Source organism: Apium graveolens, chromosome 5 (assembly GCF_009905375.1).
Source record: "Apium graveolens cultivar Ventura chromosome 5, ASM990537v1, whole genome shotgun sequence".
Classification (NCBI taxonomy): domain Eukaryota; kingdom Viridiplantae; phylum Streptophyta; class Magnoliopsida; order Apiales; family Apiaceae; genus Apium; species Apium graveolens.
In genome coordinates, this window is record NC_133651.1 from 135,812,156 (window position 1) to 135,826,821 (window position 14,666).

Sequence of the window (14,666 nt, forward strand, 5' to 3'; positions counted from 1 at the left end):
ATGTGCTAATATTTTGCCTTCTTCACATGCACACGAGGTCACAGTTGAGAGAGCACAGCTGTTGTGGGGAATTCTGAATGAGGAATACTATGTGGACCTTGGTGAGTTTATCTACCAAGGAATTCTGAAGTTTTTGAGGGGAGCAAAGCATATGAACATCCCTTATGCATCCACGGTTATGAAGCTATGCCGAGCAGTGGGAGTGAACTGGCCGGCTCATGAGCAGTTGCAGTTGCCAGCAGCTCCGATAGATTCTGGCACTCTGAATGGGATGCAGGAGTGGACCGGTGGTGAGCCTGAGGAGCATGGGCTGGGTTATCGTCTTCCAGGAGGGCGTCCAGCACGAGGTGCTACTATGGCTAGGCCAGGGCGTGGTGAGGCTGGTTCGTCGAGAGCTCAAGAGGGTGCTGGGATGGGTGATGCCCAGTATAGGAGGCTTTCACGGCGGATGGATGCCATGTATGAGACGCAGAGCAGGTTTGCTCAGGAGCTCACCCTTGCGTTAGGGACTGCTTTTCGAGGCCTTGGAGCTGATATCCAGTGGCCAGTTTTTGGTGAGGACTCTGCATACCCACCGCCTGATACTCCACCCGCTGAGGGTGATGATGATGATGACTCCGAGTAGGTATACCCTGTGTTCCTTTCTACTACTTTCACTGAGGACAGTGAAGATTTTTAGTTTGGGGGTGTAGTTAAGGAATATTGTGTGTGTGTCATTTAGTTGCATATTCATGATAGTTTAGTTCATATAGTTGCATAATTTATGCCATTTAGTTTTTTTTGTGACATTTATGAATGTCATATAGCTCATGCATTTACCATGATCCCTTTTGCAATAAGTTATCGACTGAATTGTGATATTGATGCAAGTGTAGTGATAGCATTAAAGTGATATTAAGTTGTGTAGGTTGATATGCATGCTAGAAACAATTGTAAGTCCACTAAGTCTTAAAGAGTGCGTAAGGGCTAGATTGTTGTTATGATTTGGTTGTTTTCAAGGTCAATCTACTTATTATGCTTAGAATTCGATTATAGGTTCTTAGTGATAAAGACATGAAAAAAAAAAGAAAAAAAAAATTTGGAGAAAAAAAGTATGGAAGTTGTTGCTAGTTGTGGCTAGGCGTCAAATGGCTAGTAGCCGGCTCGCATATGTTGCGAGTAGTCTAGGGTTGAGCAAGATGGAGCGAAACGCACTTGCTCAGAAGTTATAAAAAAAAAAAAATATTTTTTGCATAATTGATCAAGAGTGGGCTCTTTGGTATTCGAGTTATTAAGTTCTTAGGGGACTTTGTGCCTAGTGACCTAAGGCTTTTAGAGTCTGGGATCCGCTAACCTAACGCTCGTTACATGGATACCATTGTATAAGTCTTTTGTGGACCTCACTCATTGCACGGTCAAATAAGCATTTGAGTTGTAAATAAAAAGCACGATTCTGTAGTAAGCTCCAGAGTTCTTGTAGTGTTGTATATCACTTTGTGCCTAGAATTTTTATTCTTTGTATAATCGTAGGATTGCCTTGAGGATAGTCTAGTCATAGTAATTGGTCTAGTTCCGAAGCATATCTGTTAAGCATTTGCACACACCATGTTTCTGGCTGTATGTCCGGTTGCATGAGTTTATTGATCTTTAGTTGTCTAACTGCATTCATTGAGATGTGATAATTTGGTTGGTTAATTGTAGTAAGGGGGATCGTTGCATTTTCATATAGATTGCATTCATGCATATTTTTATTTGTTTTTGAGTCTGTGACGCTTGAGGACAAGCATCGATTTAAGTTTGGGGGTGTGATAAGTGGCATTTTATACCACTTAGAACGTCTTAAAATGGCTTAAATTGGTGTCTTGAAATCAAGTATTTTGTGTATTTGATGCGTTTTTCTAGTGTTTATGCATTTCAGGGTATTAGTTGCATTTCGGGGGAGGAATCATCAAGAATAAGCCTTGGCATGTGTTCACCATTGCGAGAGGAAAGGAATGGGCAGATTGTGGCGAAGAAACGGAGCAAACCTGGATTTTTTTCAGTAAAGGCCTGCACGCCCGCGCAGCAATGCTGAGCGGCCGCGCAGCAACCTGCGCGCCTGCGCAGCTATGCTGAGCGGCCGCGCAGGGTCGGGAAAAAATACAAATTATTTTAGACTTCTACTTCTGTTTGGCTTCCAACTTCTATGTAATCTGAGTTTTATGGGACTATTATATAGGTAGATTTGAGACGTTTTCACAGAGAGTATTAAGGGGATTATGTTTTAGATTGTGATTTACGCAAGAAGCGAAGGAGATAAGGAAGAAGACCGATTTAGCACACCGCAACGAAGAGGAAGCATATATTCTTGTGATTCTTGTTTCGTTGTAACGTTGGATGCTAGTTTTCTTGCTTTGACTTATTTACTCTTGTGACGTACTCTGTTTTAATATAATTAGTTTAGTTATTATTTTCTTGTGTTTGTTTGTCATGATTTCATATGAACCCATGATGGCGATAAGTTCTATTATGGGCTAATCGTGATCATGGGGTTGCAGCGGATTTATTATGGAATTCTTTAGTTAATTGTTTAATACTTTAGTGTGTGATGATTGCATGATATCTAGTATTGGTTGTGCGTATTCATCTTATGTGTGTCGCGAACATATAAGATAGGGTGTTAATCTCTTGTGAAGCGACGGTGGATCTTGAGATTTAGAACTTGCCATGCTAGCAAAGGTTCATGTACGTTGAGCATGATTAGTGGGTAACTCTAACAGTTTTATTTGCCCTATGTAATCAAAAAGGAATAACTTGTGCTTAAATCGTTGTGTTGTCAATTTCTGTAGACATATAGGAACTCAACATAATTGATGACTATTCAACTTCTATCTTAATTGTGGATGCTTGGTAGAATGGTATTAGTACAATGAAAGTTGGCTTTTATCAGTTTCGTGTTATTCGATTAATATCATCACTGTCACATGCTAAGGGTAATAACAATGGCTATAGAAGGAAGTAATAATGAAGTTGTGATCTCATGAGTGTTTTATTATTGATAAATTGAAGTGTTAGTTAAGTGGTTAATTGAGTAGTTAATTATAGTTAATATTTAATCAACAATTTTAAGTGTTATTATCTTAACATTGAGAAGTAATCATACATTGGTGAGTGAGTTTAATTAGACAATAATTTAGTCTGAGTCTCTGAGGGAACGAACTAGAAAGTATTCTATATTACTTGCGAACGCGTATACTTGTGTGAATATTAGTGCGTGTTTTCGCCCTAACAGGAGCTAGGCTTATCAAGAGGCTTAGAAGAATGACAGTTCCTGAAACTCCCAAGGAATCCAAATTAATAAAGAGATACAAGAAACAGAGGGCACACAGGCCAGTTTCAGATGATGAAGAGGAAGCAGCTAAGGAAGGGGATCAGGAATCTCTGATCTCACAAGACAAGGAATTTGCTCCAGTCACTTCTTCTCCATCAAATCCATCTAAGGAAGCTATTTCTGAAAAGGCTAACACACCTTCTGTGTCTCCTGTTCATCCAGGCACAAGTGCTGATATTGATGTTCAAAACTTGGTTGTGCCTGAAGTAATTCTCTTAGAAGCTCCAACAACAACTAATCCTTCAACAACACCTGTTCCTGATGCTGTTCAAACTCCAGAGTTATCTACAACACCTTCTCTGCATCAAGATGCTGATGATCAGACTTTAGGTGAGCATCAGGATATGTCTGTTGATCAGAACTTAGAACCAGATCAGCAATTAGAGGATGCTGAAGCCTCCATTGCTACTCACACTATTGTTTTAGCAGAAGATACTGATTCTTTAAGTTCTGATGCTGTAAATGATGGAGATACTGGTGATGCTGCTCCAACTGCAGATGCTGATACAGCAGGTCCTTCAGGACATGCTCCTCAACAGACTATTCTAAAGTCTGAACTGGTTAAGAAGTTTGTTACCAGAGAAGTAGCAGTACCTTGGAGTGAAACTCCTGCAGGACAGGAGTGGACTAAGGAATGGAACTCAGTTTCATGTATTCCATATGAAAAGCATCTTGCTGAGCACTTGACTAAAGCTGATGAAATGTTAAATTCTGATGATTTCAAAACCCAGCTTAGAGTCACTGCATTGAGTACTAAACATCTACAAGGTCTTCACTCAACTACTAATGCAGAGCTACACAAGATTCAGGAAGAATTTATCAAACAGGAACAAGTTTGGAAAATTGATAAGAAAAAGTTCTTCCAACCTACCTTTGACAGGATTGCTTATATTGAGAAGACTCAAGATCATCAAGAAGCTCAGATTGATGATATTCTGAAAAATCAAGCTTTTCAGCAATCACAACTGACTGAAATCCAATCCTCAGTGGAATTGCTTATCTCTCTTCTACTACCTGCTGATGCCAAAAAGGGGGAGAAAGTAATTAAGTCCAAATGCAAGACTGACAAGACACTGACAGGGAAGGATGATGAAAAAGATGATCAAGGAAACCCTGGAATGGGTAGAGGTCATAGTCAAGGTAGAAGATTCACATCAAGAAAAGCTGAAATCACAAGTCACAGGATAAGTTCTGATACTGGGAAAAGAATAAGTTCTGTTGCTGGTAAAAGGATAAGTTCTGATGAACTTTTAGATCTTGATGAGGAAATGTCAAGACAGTTATTTCTTCAGGAAAATCCAGGAACGGACTTGGAAAGTTTAATGGAAGAAGAAGCCAGGCTTAAATCAGAGAAAGTCACATCTAAATCTGAAGCTTCTGGTAAAAAGCCACTTCCAAAACTCAAAGGCATTGTGATCAAAGAAAGGACACAGACTGAAGCAACATTGGCTAGATCACAACCGCAGATAGATCCAAGATCCAAGGGTAAAGAAAAGGTTGGTGAACCTATCAAGGTTTATGTGCCTCCTGAGGATGAAGAAATTACTGATGAAAAGGATAATCTTGCTCTGACTTCAAGAAAAGTTCTTAAAACAATCTCTGACATGGCTCAAGTTGTTCAGAGTCAAGAAATTGTAAGTTCTGATATTCAGAAGAAGCAAGTAACCTCTGACATAGCTCAAGTTAACTTGATATCAGAAGATAGACCAAAGACACTCTTACCAGGATTCACTAAAGCAAAACAGACTCAACCTTTGAAGACTACTGCAAGTGGTTTTGAAGCAAGAGTAGTTACTGGAAAGGAATCAAGAGATAAAACTAGATTGGGAATTGCTGATGAAAGAAGAATACATAACACTACCAATGATCCAACTTCCTTGAGTGAACCAGGTATTGGAGCAACTCCTGAGAGATTGAATCAACTGGAATCTGTACAGATGGTTTACCATACCTACTTGAAAGAATACATCTTATTGTATTTCATGACAGATGGTAGGGTTTATCATATAAGACAAAATGCCATTCCATTGAAGTATTTTGAAGAATTGGAGCATGTACTATTCTTACTTCAAGTGGATGACAAAATAACAGGAACTGCTGCAAACTATTTGAAAGAACAGATTCAGAGACAGAAAAGGCTTTATTCTGTTAAGTCTGACAGCACATTCGTTCCAAAGTACAGAGATCACAATGGTGATATAGTTGAAATGAAGCCCAACACTGCTAAGATTATAACTACCTTTCTGGGGTACAGGGCTGTTGAATTCAATCTTGAGTCTGATAAAGCTTATTTGATTAGACTGGATCAGGATATAAGAAAAGCAAAGATCAATGATCTCAGAGCTGCAATCTTTCAAATTGGTGAAGATACTGCAGAGCTTAAAGATGCCAAAAGGAGAATGATTGATGAACTTAGATATGCTGAGAGATGTTTGTTGAAGAATTATCTCAGAACAACTCCTGACATCAGAGAGATCAGATGATGAAGCCAAGTCAAAGATCTACAACTGCTTAAATTCTGATATTTGTACAGACTGAAATTGTTATCAGAAGTTGAATATTGGTAAAGCTTTAAGGACTGTAAGTTGTAGTTATCTAGTCTAATTCTCATGCATTTGTACTTAATGTTTTTGACATCATCAAATATTTGTTAAACTTGTATATTATGCTAATTTACAAGTTGGGGGAGATTGTTAGATATATTTGATAATGTCATAGCTAATATAATTTATGTTTAGATTTCAGATCTTATTAACAGGACAAATCAGTATTTAACCGTTGATCAGTACTTATACTGGAAGTCAGGACTTAAGGATATCAGTACTTATATTATCAGGAGATAATCATCAGAAGTTAGATATCAGAACTTAAGTGCTGAAGGACGATCAGATAAGGACAGTAGCTGATTAAAGGAAAGAAGATTAAGATAAACATAAGAAGAGATATGCATGAAGAAGGAGTTCCGTGAAGAATGGAATACTTGGAAGAAAAGATATCTGATTGATATATTTTAGGAAGCAGAATTATATTCCATATCAATTAGCGATTATCTTGTAACTGTGTAGTATATAAACACATACATAGGGTTTACACTATAAGTGTTATCATATTCGAGAAGATTATTCATTGTAACCCTAGCAGCTCTCGTGATATTTGTTCATCATTGAGAGGTAACAGTTCCATACTATAACAGAGTTTATTGTTTCAATAAAGTTTGTTTTCTGTTACTTAAGATTTTAAAGTTCGATTTGATTGTATTATACACTGTATTCACCCCCTCTACAGTGTGTGTGACCTAACACATACTTATACTTTATCACATATAAGCATCCACATATCCACACCAATCATCAGATAATTCACCAAAAATCACATAATAATCTTTTAAAAATTATTTATTGATAAAAATAATTATACGCGATATCCCGGATGTTAGACAAGCAATGCAGGAAGAGTTAAATGAATTTGAAAGAAATAAAGTCTAGACCCTAGTGCCAAGACCAAAGAACAAATCAGTTGTTGGCACAAAGTGGGTGTTCAGAAACAAAACTGACAGTGATGGCATAATTACAAGGAACAAAGCAAGGCTGGTTGCTAAAGGCTACTCTCAATAAGAGGGTAATGATTATGATGAAACATTTGCACCAGTTGCTAGATTGGAAGCCATAAGAATATTTTTGGCTTATGCTGCTCACAAAAAGTTTAAAGTCTTTCAAATGGATGTTAAAACTGCTTTTCTCAATGGAGAATTGGAAGAAGAGGTGTATGTTGAATAACCTCCATGCTTTGTAGATTCAAAATTTCCAAATTATGTCTACAGGCTTGACAAAGCACTTTTAGGCCTTAAGCAAGCTCCTAGAGCATGGTATGAGACTTTAGCTCAATTCTTTCTGGAAAGTGGATTTCACAGAGGTACAATTGATAAAACACTGTTCTACCTCAACCATGGAAATGACTTACTTTTGGTACAAATATATGTTGATGATATCATATTTGGATCTACAAATGCCAAACTCTGTGAAAGGTTTGCAAATCTAATGCAGTCAAGATATCAAATGAGTATGAAGGGAGAACTTAGTTATTCTCTGGGACTTCAAGTCAAGCAAAATGAAGAAGGTACTTTTATCTGTCAATCCAAGTACACCAAAAATTTACTCAAGAAATTTGGAATGCAAGACAGTTCAACTGCATCCACTCCCATGGCCACTGCAACCAAGTTAGATAAAGATACTGGTTCATCAGTAGATATTACTAACTACAGAGGTATGATTGGCTCTTTACTCTATTTAACTGCAAGTAGACCTGATATCATGTATGCTACCTGTCTTTGTGCAAGATTTCAGGCTGATCCAATAGAACCTCATCTAATAGCTGTGAAAAGAATTTTCAAGTACCTCAAGGGTACAACTGATCTAGGATTATGGTATCCTAGAGAATCATATTTTAAGCTAATAGGTTACTCAAATGCAGATTTTGCACGATGCAAAATAGACAGGAAAAGCACAAGTGGAAGCAGCCAATTTCTTGGAGGCAAATTGGTTTTTTGGTTTAGCAAGAAATAGAAATCAATTTCCACATCAACTGCAGAAGCAGAATATATTGCTGCAGGAAGCTGTTGTGCGCAGATTCTTTGGATGAAGAATCAGTTACTGGATTATGGGTTATAATTTTCTAAAATACCTATTTACTGTGATAATCAAAGTGCTATTGCTACAGGTAATCCAGTTCAACACTCAATGACAAAGCACATCAGCATTAGGTACCATTTCATAAGGGAACATGTGATGGAAGGTACAGTGGAATTGCATTTTGTTCCAACAGATCAACAACTAGCAGATATCTTCACCAAACCACTATGTGAAGCTACTTTTACAAGACTGGTAAATTAACTTGGAATGGTTTCAGGTTCTTTCTCTAAATCTGCTTAGTTTTTGTTCTCATGCATCAGACTTTATAATCAGTGTTTACAGATTGTCTTATCTTCATTTAATCTGTGCTTAAATTGAAATACTTTAAATGCTGATTATTATCTGATGTGGATATATATACTCTGATAGTGATTTGAATGTTCTGTGACTATTCAATCCAATGAGGATACATGTGCTCGATGCTGACCTAGTAGTCTTTAACATACTAGAAATCCCATGTCTGAATTAGTTATTTATGTGGAAATTCATTAACACAAGCAAATTCTGATTTTGAGTTTAGTCAAATTTACTTTGTGTATCTTATTACTAAGTCACAAACTAGATTCTTGCTTCTTATCTGTCAAATTCTGATGTCAGTAAATCTTAAGGATAACCTAAATGTTGATAAGCCTCACTTATCTGAAGAAAAGAAAAGAAAAGAAAATTAAAGTCAGGTACTCCTTTGAGATCTAGAGTAAATATGTGGAAGGGAAGACCCAAATGCATTGCTGGTATTAAGTAATATGTATTAGAAAAGCAAATAAATTTTTCTTGGTGACTTTTCACATTCTCTGATTACTAGAGAAATACTCTGATAATAGCATAAATTCTGATAGCAGTTGTGACTCATTTATATTGAGAAGCCACTGTTAAAAAGAATTCTAAAAGATGCATAAAATGAGCACAAACAGTTGAGGTGGACTCATGCACAACTTTATCCTATAGTACACTCCATTATTAATGACAGATTATAAGTATTTTTCTTAGTTAGGCCTTATTTCTAAGATGTACTGGAGTATATCAGACTTTAATCTTTATCTGATATTTTGCTAATGCACACACTCTCACTCCATATGAATGATGAAAATTACTGTGGTGATTAAGTTGTTTTTGACAAACAGTTAAGTGTCATTTGTATAAATTCTGAGGACAAGTTCTGATGGAAGTTCTGATGATTAAACTCTAAAGAAACAAGTCAGTATTTGTATGAAGAATCACAGATACAAACATTCACTTTTTGAGTACAGAAGCCATGTTCTGATGACTGTTAAAATCTGATAATAGTCAAGTTCTGATATTAAATTCTGATGGAAACTCTGATGCTTATGTGGCATTATTTTTTACTTGACTTATTTGTGGTAAATACTGAAACGATCATATTTAATCAAAATATAATTAGGTGAGATAAAAACAATCATAATCATTTGGGTTAGTGGTAAACGTGTTTGTCTTGAAAAACTGCATGTGCACAATGATTATTACTTATTTCCCGTGCCCACTAACTTCTGCTTTAACTATTGACTGTTCACATATTGCCAGGTGTAAACTGTCTGCCATACTTCATGTGGGCAGAATAAATATGAAAGTTAAAAGATTTTACAATCTTTTACCTACTTCTCTCATTCTCTTATCTCTCTGATTTTCTCTCACCCACTAATATTCTCTGAAGCTCTTTTTCATACAGGCATTTTATCAAACACCTTGCAAACACTCTTTTTCTCACTTGATTTTTAATAAAAATGGCACCAAAAGATGTTATTTTCAATGGAGCTAAGTTTGTTCCTAACAACTACTCAGCTATTCTCTCTAAGGATGAAGCTCCATCAGAACTTCACTTCATCCAAGACTTTTTGTCTCGAAGTGAAATAGGTCATGCACTGACTCAACCAGACACAATCTCAGTGACTCAATTGCTGGAGTTCTAGAGGTCAGGAGTTTATAATGATGGTGGTGCCAATGGGTCTCCAAGTATTGTATTTAAAATAGGGGAGGATGCCCATGTGGTGACTTTGGCCACAGTTCGACAAGCACTCCATCTGCCAGAAAACTGCACATATTCAACAGTTGAAGAGCCAGTTCTTCAATAGCTAATGGCCAATATGGGCTATGAGAAAACTCTGGCAAAGCTGGGACAGTTGAAGAGACCCTACATAGGGAGGTAATGGAGTTTCTTCTTTGACTGTATCACCAGGACTTTTGCAAATAAGTGTTCAAATTTTGATGCAATTCCAATCCTCAGTCAGCAAATTGGGTATGCTCTGATTACTCAATCTCATTTTGATTATATTACTGCTGTTCTAGGATTCATAGGTGATAGGATGACAGAAGATAGGAATACGGTCTATTTTGCTAGATTCTGTCAGCTATTATACAGTTTTTGTTGCTCTGATGCACCACAACTTGCAAGTGAGTTAATTTCACCTTTTAAACTTGCTAAGAGAGCATTTACTGACTTATTATCTACTGATAATAAGAAAACTATTTTGAGACCCCTCCAAATTCCTACATCTGTCAAATAGTTTTTGGTAAACTCTGACCCAAACACCTACACCTGCATATATACTGATGTACAACCAACCCAACCTCTATCAATACCTACCACAACTACACAAACACCTCAAACTTCTCAATCTCAACCAACTCAACCCACCATCAGGACATATTTCAAACCAACACGATCATCTCAACCTCAACCACCAGCACACACCATCAGACCTTCATCTTCCAGGCCAAAAAGGGCTCAATCTGTTCCGAAATCTTAAATAAAGAGAAGAAAGATGCTTCTAAGGGATAAGTCTGATGATGAGGAGGAAGCACAGGTTCATGCATCAGAACCTGTGACAGTTGAAGCTGAAACTGTGGATTCTCAGAAAGCAAGTGCAGCTGAAGGTTCTGATACTTTAAAGAGAAATAGAACTGTAAACTCTGATGATAAAGCAACTCCTTCATTTGTAAGGAGATTAAAGAAAATGAGGGCTAAGAGGCATTTGGCTAAGCCTCCATCAGAAGATACTGAAGAAGTTGAGGAAGGAGATCAGGATTCTCTGATCTCAAAAGAGCCAATTATCATTGAATCTCTGCTACCTCCAGCTAAAGACCAAGACACTGTTCCTGATACAGTGGTTACACCTCCAGTCTGTCCTCTTCATGAAGATGTTATAGTTGAAGATTAAGGCTTAAGTCCTGAAATTGACATCAATAGGCTGCACATTCCTACTATTATGTATTTGGAAGCTCCTATAGCAGCTCAGACATCTCCAACTCATTCTCCAATCTTAAATGCTGATGCTGAGATACCATATACACCAATTCTGGATCAAGAACCTGATGATCAGAATTTAGATGAAGATAAATCAGAAACTCCTATAGCCTCACACACTGTTGTGTTATCAGAGGATAATGAGTCTTCATCATGCTCTGGAGATAGTGTCTCAGTACATACTCCAGCTCTTATTGACTGACAGACCACTTGAAGATGTTACACAAAAACACCTTGATAAGATTATCTCTGTTCAAGTGATACTGGATGTTCATAACAAGCACAATGTCAAGGAAAATATGATTCTATTTCTTGAAGATGGAAGGACATATCAAATGTCAGAATCAGATGTGCTAAACAAATCATTGAAAGAACTTCAATTCTTTCATTACCTTTTAGAGGTAAAGTCTGATATTACCGGAAGATGGTCAAATTTCATATTGAAGACCATCAGAGATAAAGCAAGAATTTCTGGTTCAAGGATCACAGAATTCATTCCTAATATTTTTGAAGATGATGGAAGTGAGATTCCAATGAAAAAGAATTATGCTAAGCTTGAAGTGTTACTGAATGAGAAATATCTATGCTACAATGAAGATTCTTCTCTAACTAGGGTAATAAGACTGAATGATGGTTTAAAAAGAAACCATATCTCTGCTTTAAGGACTACAATATACCAGATTGGAAGTCAGAATGAAGAGATGAAGCAAGTCAAGACTACACTCTCTCAAGTCCTGAGGATTAAAGAAGAAAAGCTGATATCAAACTTTGTCAAGAATCATTTTGGATTCAGATTGACTCAGTGAGATTGGTAAAAGCTACAAGGACTGTAAGTTGTAGTTAGTTATCTAGTTAAACTCTATTGTACTTAAATGTTTTTGACATCATCAAATCTATTAACTTGTATATTTTGCATAATTTACAAGTTGGGGGAGATTGTTAGATATATTTGAGACATCATGTCTAATATGATTTGTGTTTAGTTTTCATAACTTAACAACAGGACAAATCAGGACTTACTAAAATCAGGACTTACTGGAAGTCAGAACTTAATATCACAACTTAAGATCATATCAGAACTTAAATGCGGGAAGACTTACAGATAAGGAAGGAAGCTGATTTACAGTAGAAGATCGAGACTAAAACAAAAGAAGATATGCATGGAAAGAGTTAGAGGAGTAGAAGACTTGTAAAAGATATCTGATTGATATATTTTAGGTGACAGAATTGTATTCCATATCAATTAGAAGTTATCTTGTAACTGTGTACTATATAAACACAGACTTAGGGTTTACAATATATGTGTTATCATTATCGAGAAGATTATACATTGTAACCTAGCAGCTCTTAGTGATATTTGTTCATCACTGAGAGAGAACAACAATTCTTATTATAACAGAGTTTATTCAATATACTTGATCTTTGTTACATACTTGTGTTAACTCGATTTCATTGTATAAATACTGTATTCAACCCCCTTCTACAGTGTTGTGTGACCTAACAATTGGTATAAGAGCTTTTCTGTTAACACACATACAGTAAAGATCCAAACAATCATGTCTGAAGAAGCACAAACTCCAACCAAGCCCACCAAAACTGAAGAAACTTAAAAGACTCAAACCCACAGTCGATATGAGACTATTAGGGTTCCCATACTGAGACTTTCTGAGTATCCCATATGGAAATTGAATATGGCTATGTTTCTGGAAGCTACAGATCTAGAATACCTTGACAGAATCAATGAAAGACCACATAAGCCTACCAAGCTCTCTGTTGTAGTTGCTGATCAACCAGCAAAGACCATACCAAAGGAGAAAGGTGAGTACACAGCTGAAGACATCTCATCTATTACCAAGGATGCAAGGGTAAGGCATTTGCTGCATAGTGCCATTGATAATGTCATGTCAAATAGGGTAATTAATTACAAAACTGCAAAGGAGATATGGGATGCTTTGGAGACAAGATGCCAGGGAACTGATGCAATCAAGAAGAATATGAGGGCTATACTCACTCAAGAGTATGAGCACTTTGACTCAAAAGCTGATGAGTCTATAACTGACTTATATGACAGGTTCGTCAAACTCTTGAATGATCTGTCACTAGTGGACAAGGAATATGATCTTGAAGATTCAAATCTAAAATTCCTTTTAGCTCTTCCTGAAAATTGGGATTTAAAGTCTACTACCATAAGAGACAACTATGACCTTACTGAAACTACTCTTGATGAAATTTATGGTATGCTCAAGACTTATGAACTTGAGATGGATCAAAGGAGCAAGAGGTATGGAAGAAAGTCAAGGACAGTTGCTCTTAAGGCTGAGGAGGAATCTCCTAAAATGGCTGCCTCAAAAAGGGGCAAAGGAAAGGCTCTCATCATAAAGTCTGATTCAGAGTCATCATATTCTGATGATGATGATTCAAAAACTAAAAGTTTATATGAAATAGATGCTGATGAAGAGATGATAAAATTGTGTGCTCTTATGGTAAAGGGTATCACAAAGATAGCCTACAGGAAATTCAGAAAAGGCAAGAAGTTTTCCAGGAAAAGTGGAAGTTCTGATAAGAAAGGGTTCAGAAAGTCTGAAGGTAAGGGAGGAAAGTCTGACAGAGGAGACAATTCAAATGTCAAATGCTACAATTGTGGTTAAAGAGGCCACATATCTCATGACTGCAAGAAAGGAAAAAGTGACAAGGTCAAGGCACTTGTCACAAAGAAGAAAAGCTGGACATACATTTCAGATTCTGAACATGAGGTGAACTGTGCCCTGATGGCAAATGCTGATAGCAGTCCTGAAACTGCTGAATTGAAGGTACCTAAAATAACTTATGCCTTCCATACTGATGATATTACTGAGTTGATATTATATCTTAAAACCATGTTCATTAGTTATAGAGATCAGACTTTAACATGTGAAAGATTAACATCTGAAAAATCTTGCTTATAAAAAGAGAAATGATTATTTAGAAAAGGAGTTAGTTTTTCTTCATCAAACTAAGAAAGAAAAAGATGATGCTTTATATGTTAAAGATGAAGTGTTAAAATTGAATGAATCTCTAAAAGCTGACTTAGAAAAGGAAAGAGAGATTATTAGAGCTTAGACTAACTCTGTCAGAACAATTCATAATTTATTAAGTAGTGGAAACTGGAAAGAGGGCTTAGGTTATGGAGATGATAAAAGTGAAAAAGAAACTGAACAAATTGAGCCAATTGTTATTAAACAGAATGCTAAGCCAAAGGTAAATCCTGTTAAGTTTGTAGCAAAAACTGTAAAGTCTGATTCTGAAAAGATGAAAGAGTCTATGACAGAAGTCAAAGATAAGTCAACTTCTAACAAATTAAAACAGGATAAACCAGCTGAAGTCAATATAG